Below are 8,249 nucleotides of genomic sequence, written 5' to 3' on the forward strand. Positions count from 1 at the left end.
TTTTTTTTTATCAGAGTGTTATTCACAGTTTGTAACGGCCAAGAATGGTAAAAGGTTTCAAATACAGGACGCCGGAATTGAGACATGTACAGAAATCAATTTATTATGAGTAAAAATCAAAGGTGGAAGATTTTACAATAGGACCCATTTACAGCTTTTATTACATGGATGACAGTTCCCCACAGATCTGACTGAGGACATTAAGTGGCCTAAGAGTAACACTGACGCTCTGTCATATATACATTTTGACACCACCACATTTAGATTGAATGATTGTATCTTCCATTAAAGTAAATATGTGGCATCAGATAATTCACAGAAACAAAAGCATTCTAAATTTGAGATAACATAGATTTTAAAAAGTTAATATTTGGCACCAGATAACTTTAGCTTTATATCACAATTTCTACATTCAGAACATTAATACAGAACTGAACAACTGTTTGTTCAGTAAAGATAAAGTGGAGTCGTGGCCTCCTGAGCAGATAATATAGTAACACTACCTCTGTGTGTGTTATAATCCAAGCTTCTCTGTTCTTTGTTGTGGTAACTAGTCCGGCTGCCGGTGCATGTCAATGCATGTGAGTCCCTGTGTGTATCCCACTGGCTAGCTAATCGCTGGCATTATGCACTGCGTGTATATGGAGGTTACCACGAGTAACCCCATCTCAACCTATGGTGGTGGCACAGCATTGTTGCAGAAGCATAACTCCCACCCTCTGAAACGTTAGCTCTGCCAACACTGTTACCTTGTTGGCACTGTTTGCACTGTTAGCAGCTGGCTCAGCCACCTAAATGTTGAGAGCCATATGCAGACAATCCTGGCCCAAACTCTGAATCATAAATATGCTCTGCATAACGTATAGAGCTACTTAAATCTAAATAAAAACATACATTACAAATGTTAAATTAATCAATAAAATAAGCCAGTAAGGCAAGACAAAAACTGTCTCACGTATAACCCACATCTTGACATCTTTTAATACAGTGAAAAAGTAAATATTTAGCATCAGATGCTTTACAGANTTATTTGTCTTGTCAGGAGGTGGTGAGGGGACGGTGGATTTAAAGGGCTGATTTGTGTAAAACTTTGATTTGTTGTGAACTAGTGGTACAAAGTATTAGAAATGGCTATCAGAAATAATTACTTATTATTGAAAATAATTAGGCTATTAATTATATAGATGCCAAATAAAGCCAAATAATCAACTCAGTCTCATAAAATATGCTAAAATATCAATTTGGCACTCTGATTAATAATTAAAATAATAAATCAAGCTGCAAACAACAATGTACTTCAGCTAGAGGTGGTGAAGCCACTAACATTGATGATACCCCATTAGCCTCACCAGTGCTGGGCATTAACGTTACTACAAGTAGCGAAGTTGCTAACTTAACCGCATTTCTATAACGTCACAACTTTCTGTCATTTCAATTCGTCTTTCAGTAGCGAAGTTGACGAGTAGTGTGGTGGCAGACTGGTTTTTTTCGGATAAAACCAAGATAATGATACTGAGGATAGGTAATGTGACTGACGCCAGCACCACACCAAGGCAGGTAGATGAGGGAAGCACTTCCGCATGACATCACTTACTGAACCTTCAGTTTATTCTGCTTGCTGCTTCGCTATTGGCTTTTCTTAGCAAGACCCGCCCTACTGTACCTCTGATTGGCTACATTGCATCACTTGACCAGTGCCGTAGAATATGACGGAGTCGCGACAACGGAAGTCCAAAATGCTTGTGCGTCACGTGACTCATGTAGACCTCGGATAGTTCCCGGAAGTTACTGGCGGGCCGTTTAAATACGGTTATACTGAAAGACAGAACTCCGATTTTTGGTAAGTAGCTGTCAATAACTACATTTATTTATAATATACGTGTAGCACGCCATAAACAGTTACATCTTTATGTTGTTTTTTAAAGTAAAATGTGCTAATATTTGAGGATTAGTGTTAGTTTACTACAGTTAGGTAAGACTCTATTGATCCCAACCTTGGAAATTCACGTTACAGCAGCTCAGAGCAGAGGCAATAGAAAAAGGATAAAATATTTTTTAAATACAAATTAGACATAATGAAAATAATAGAAAATCCATATACACCTTTCACTGAAACAGATACTGCATGCTCATGATTAATAGCTGCACAGGATGAGTGTAATACACATGATGTGTAGTATTCTTACTGTAAAAATATAGGAATGCATAGATATCCCACAGGAAGTGGCAAAATATTGCACACAGGAATATTACACAGTATGTACTGTTGGACTAGGGGCTCATCCTACTCTCCAATGTGCTATGTGTGAGTTCAGTCCTGCGTGTTCTTTAATGAAGCAATAGGAGAAGATATTCGGTCTCAGTTATTGTAGTTTATTAAGCAGTAAAGGAATAAAATTACAGAGCTCTGGGTCTCAACTTCACGTCCCTGACGAACAACAAAGGTGTGTCAGTTCACGAAGTCTGACCTCCTGTCCTTCCCCTGACCCAGTATATTTGAGCGTAACAGAGTGTCATTGTGCACGCAAGGCGTTGTCCTTTTCTCATTGGCAGTTCCACTTCCTCCTTCACCACACCACGCCCCTGCCTCGCGTTAATCTGACTCCTTCCCGCTGGCGGTGGGGGCGTGGTTCCTGTTTTGAAAGACAAGAGAACAACACAACTCCCTACACGTGCTGTACCTTACTATCTGTACATCACTTTCTATTCTTTTTACCATATATGAAACTAATTATCTAAGCATTGCAATATGTGCTCCTCAGACTTAATGTCTCTTCCTCTCCTGTACTTCTCCACTTCTGCAAAGCAAACACATTCAGATCAGCTGAAATCATCTCAGTATTCTCATTGTTCACACATCTAAAACTTATATAGTGAAACACAACTTATAGTAAAACACATAAAATCATTCTATTCCCAACAGTACACAGTGCACAGTTTAAATATAAGGGATGTGGATAAGGATATGTATTTATACAGGCCAGTATAAGTATATTAATGACATAGCATAATTATATGATAGAAATGTATTATTACACAGTATAAGTATGTGTAATGTGTATATAACATATATTGTTGTCTGCCTTGTTTAAATATGTTAGTCTTTCCTTACCTTGGTGGAACAGCGTGTTGCTTTTATTGCTTTAAATGATGTTTTCAATTCTGTCCTTAGTCTTGTATGGTTGTCAGGAGTAATCACATCCTAACATTTATTGATAATGTAATGGTTGTAATGATTTATAACTAATGATATCTTAATTACTTTCAGTGGGACAGAAGGAGACCGACGGGTGACTACCAGTGACTGTCAAGTGACAGCACAATGGGTCACTGGGCTAGCAGCAGCAGCAGCAGTTTATAGACATATATATTTTATGTATCTTTGTCTTTTTACTATGTACTTATTTACTATAACAAATTAATTTTTAATAAACTCAGAAACATGATTTGGATGTCAAGCAGTTTGTCTGTGCCCTTCCTTCTGTGTTGTCCTCTCGTACAGTCTCCACCATGGTGCTGTGTGGGGATGTTCCAGTCGTTTAGAGAGAGAGGTACACATGCACAATTTCTTCATTGACACAGAGATGAGAATTTTTTTTTTTGGCCTAAGTCAGCAGGAGTAACCTGAGACTCACTACAGACTACAACAACAAAAATATGTAAGGTTATCATTCTCAAATACTGCATTAGCACATTTCCACAAACAAAGACCACACTATTGGGAAGCTCAGTGTTTGGTTTATTAAAAATAAGGAACAGGGAAAGGCTTGCAAAACCCACGGAGTTGAGACTCAGGGTAAGGGGGTTGTTTCATTGCGGGGTGAGTTCAGGCTCCATTGAATCCCCCTGTTGTTCTTGTGCTGAAAGAGAAAAAAAAGAAAGAGGAGAAATGGTTAGGCACACGTATATATGCCTGGGTCTGACGTTGCCTTGTGAGATAAGGCACAAGTATGACAAGTGGCATCAGTTTTAATTGCATTTGTTTGAAGTTGTCTCATGTATAAAGTGTTCCCGAATACTGTTTGCATTCAACCACTATGGGATATGTCTGTGGGTAGACAAAAGTGAGTTGTGTGTGGGAAGTCACTGCAGGCACATTTTGGTGCAGACCAGTTTGCCAAGACCAAAAAGGGCAAGACAAAGCTTAGAGCAGATTTAATTCCCACCATCTTTGTGCATCATGCTGTGAGCGCCCCTGCACCACAATGCACCCCTGGACCTGTAACATCATTGTTATTGCCACTCCTGAACTGTAACATTAATGGTCCTCATCCTGCAGCACTCCTGACACGAGGCACGCAGCATCACTGCAGTATAATTCCTTAAAATGTTTACTTATATTTCAGTGTTGGGTGCTGTTGTAACTGATCAGCACACTGGAAACCAGCAGGTGGGTCTACCAGCTCTGGTGTATTAATTTGCACTTGTCATAGTGACTGACTGGCAAGCCAATTTGCTTTTGTTGTGCTAACCTCAGCATTTGCCTACTGTGTTTCATATGACTGGCTCTCAAATATTCATCCCTATCTCATAAGTTATCAGACTTTGATCCTGTGTCTGGTCGTCCCTGTGTCCACAGTTATCTGTTTATTTGAAAAGGTCTAGGCTATTTAATTGTTTAATATCATCACACTGTTATTTATATAAGCAGGGGATTTTAATACAAAGTTGTAACCACTGTATGTGAATGCGTGAATCGGTCAGATCTGCACTCCAGAGGAGAGCCTTCATTAGACTATGCAATATCGCCCACTACTGGATTTGTAAGTTAATGAACTGTAATTAAAGCTCTCTGTGCTTTAATTAGCCGCTATGAAACAACATGACCCTCTTCTATTTTATAATGCCTACTAATATTATAATATTATAATGACGGTAACTGGTAATATGCAATGTATTACATTTTCAAAGTAACTTGCCCAACACTGTATATCATATATTATATATTCAATATAATTACTTATATAATTAATATAAAATGCAGTATAATACATATTAAGTATGATTCCTTATCTCTGGAACTACTTGAAACACACCTTGTTAAGTTTTAAGTCTCACCAAGGTCGACTCAGCACTTATCTGCAGCGTCCTCTCTCACACAGTGGTCCTGCAGCATCACTGCTCCGCCACCACCCAGTGCTCCTACAGCAGGTTACAAATATACAAGATTACATATCTAATACTGTGATAGAATATATGTTTAGCATGATCATATGTATAACACAGTAATATATACATACATTTGGTATTTAGAATAATTCCCCATTTAGCCTGGTATGTTTCATTTATCAAAATTACTTATCTTGTGTTTTAAATCTCATTCAGGTCCTCAAACTTCCCTCTCACTTCGCTATCAATGTAATATCAGCTGAGCTGTAACATATTATAGACAGGTATACTCAACAGAATCACAAAGCCTAAAAAACAGACCATAAGTTACGTTTTTGTTTCATTTCACCTCCTCCACTCAACAATCACGCAGCAATGTCATATTTAACTGAGCTAATATCTAACTCAGACTGGCTCGCAAAAAATCAGGACTGGAAGCACTCTAACTTCCCAATGTTAGATAAAATGGTTTAGGAGAAGACAATTTAAAACTAACAGGCTGTTCATGGTTAGCATTACCTGTATGGTGTGTACAGTATGTACAGTGTCCTAGCCTAATCTGTTATCTTATCTTTTAACATTACATAAATCTACTAATTTAATGGGAGATAATCCACTAACAAGCTTTAATGCACATGTTAATTTAGATAAGTTGTGCTGATAATGTAAAATTTGAGTCTTTGGACATCTTACCCGTTAAAAGTACATCACAGCCGGTCTTTTCTGCTGTAACTCCATTGCGCTGCTAGCATGTGCCGCTTACATCCGGGAACTATTGAGAGGCTCCGCGAACCGCCATTGCTGTGAAAAAATGGCCCATTAGAGTGAATGGAGATGACGCGACTCTCTATTCAAGGGCTCTGCACTTAACGTGTCTCTGACTTGTTGCCCACAGACTGTATTTAGTGGATTTGCGGTGGACACTGGAGAAATACACACACAAGGGCTGAGAAAAGAGACAGAGAGACAGAGAACAGTGTTAAGTAGGAACAGAGGGGACAGACATTTGCAGGACATGTTCATGTTCTAATGTCCCCCCAAAAAACTTTTTAATATAGGTCTGTTTTTTTTTTGTTATTGTTTATATGACTGTTGTTGTTTATTAAATAGCGATGATGTGAAGGTGATGAAGAAGACTCCAGATGACACCGTCTTGCTTGCTTAAAGAAAAGGTTTATTACAAGAAGTACAGCATCTATCAAGCATCTAGAATGCTTGGAGAGGGTTCTTCGGCCAATGTGAACTGCTCTGAAACACAGCTCCAAATACCCTGCTTATATAGACCTGGTGGTGTTTGTGAAATGTGAGACAAAGTCAAACAGACAACAGAAAGACATTCTTGTTGGAATTCACCAATCCTTGACCTACGCTATAAATATCTTCTTGACCCTGACCATATATGTTTCTGACCCTGGACCCCTTACTGGTCATCTGTTCCAAAGCTTCAGAGTAAATGATAATACACTACACTGTCTTTTATTTATTATGGTTTTAGTGACTGAAAAATATATTTTGGAATCCTATTTTTGAATTACTGACAGAGCCACATAGCTGACTGAAAGAGGCCAAGACAGAGAAATGCATTAAGTAGGAAGAGGAGAGAGAAAGGGAGAGAGCAATAGGCCGACTGATGATGTCATGTTATTGGAGGACACGTTCAAATAAAAAAAAGAAAAGAAGACAGTTTTAATTTAAAGCTCCTACAAGGAACTTTCATTTTGAGTTGATTTTGGCGACCCTGTGGACAAAAGCGGTTGTGTTTTGTCGGAATGAAGCCTACATTTCCCATGAGCTCTAGCGTGTATTGTCGTAAAGACGCTTACCTGGCTCGCGCATGTGTTTGTTTTGGGGATGAATGAAACAACAAGATGGGAAAACTTTGCCCCCGCTCCTGTCGGGGATCTCAGCTCACCTCTGCCGCGCCCCAGCTCCACCTCTTCGGCGTAAGCGCCACCGCCGCCGGGGGTAAACGCAGCGGTCGGGTGGTAAGGCTGAAGGCCTGTTTGGCGAGCACTTCCACGGCTTCTTGGACTGAGTATGGAGCAGTGCCTCGCCTCTTTATTTCTCGGCACTCGCTGGACCCTGTCGACACCTGGCTGGTACCTGTTGTCGGCCCGGATGAGGTGTTCCCGCCTCACGGCCCCTGCTCTCCTCATCCCCGCTGGCGCGGGGTGAATCTGCGCAACCTGCGGCCTCTGTGTGTGGCTCTCCAGACAGCTGACCCGCCGGCTCCTGCCAGGATTGGGTTGGTAAATGCTAGATCGCTAGCGAACAAAACGTTTATCCTGAAGGATTTCCTGACTTCCCGAGGATTGGATTTTCTCTGTGTGACTGAGACGTGGCTGACTGTTGGTGAGTCCAGTGCTTTCACAGAACTTTTACCCGATGATTGCTGCTATTTTAACTCCCCGCAGACGTCGGGTCGAGGAGGAGGAATAGCGACTATTTATAAGAGTCACTATTTCATTTCACTACTAGTCAAATGTAAGCAGCTAGGTAAGATGACGTGTGCCGTCTGAGTGCTGTAAATCGTTTCATCCTGGAAGCGACCTGGGGCGGACCCGGACACAGTTTCCTAAAGGTATGGATATACACTATATAGAAATAACTTATCTTCACACCGATGGTCTCATTTGCTGTTGTAGGTCACGCACAGACATCAGCAGAAACGAGAGACTTTTGCATATCCAGTTAAAAGTTCCTTGTAGTGGCTTTAAGTTTGTTATTTTATGGTAAACACTTCAACTGAACTTTTTTTGCCTGCCTATTTGTTCAGCTGACTGTTTTTCTCATCACAGAAAACGCTGATTTGACATGCAGTAAAAAAAAAATATAAAAATAGCTTTGCAAGTAGCAAGCTAATAAAGCAAAATTTCCATTTTAATAAATTCAACTGATATGATAAACTAAGCTTATCATTACCTGAAGTTAGTGGTTTGTAAAAAAACACACAACAACTTTATGAATAGAGCCTGTACGCTACAGTCCATACATTGACAGATGACAAAAAACATTGTGATACTGGAGAAAACAAAAACAGATACAGGGGATTACACCCACCTCTCTGGCCAGACAGGAGAGACTGGGAGTGGAGTCTGGGCATAAACACATCTTACACATTCAAACACTGGAGGCCTACA

The 8,249-nt window shown here is 40.0% G+C and overlaps 1 long non-coding RNA gene across 1 annotated transcript; it reads right to left on the reverse strand.

Annotated features, from left to right (window-relative positions):
- Positions 1–3,718: 3,718 nt before the first annotated feature.
- Positions 3,719–6,334, reverse strand: LOC126404145 (uncharacterized). Its single transcript, XR_007571409.1, has 3 exons — positions 5,803–6,334; positions 5,037–5,142; positions 3,719–3,860 (listed from the first exon to the last, which is right to left on the reverse strand). It is a non-coding gene; the product is annotated as an uncharacterized LOC126404145 (long non-coding RNA).
- Between the last annotated feature and the right edge of the window lie 1,915 nt (positions 6,335–8,249).

This window comes from Epinephelus moara, chromosome 17 (genome assembly GCF_006386435.1).
Source record: "Epinephelus moara isolate mb chromosome 17, YSFRI_EMoa_1.0, whole genome shotgun sequence".
NCBI lineage: Eukaryota > Metazoa > Chordata > Actinopteri > Perciformes > Serranidae > Epinephelus > Epinephelus moara.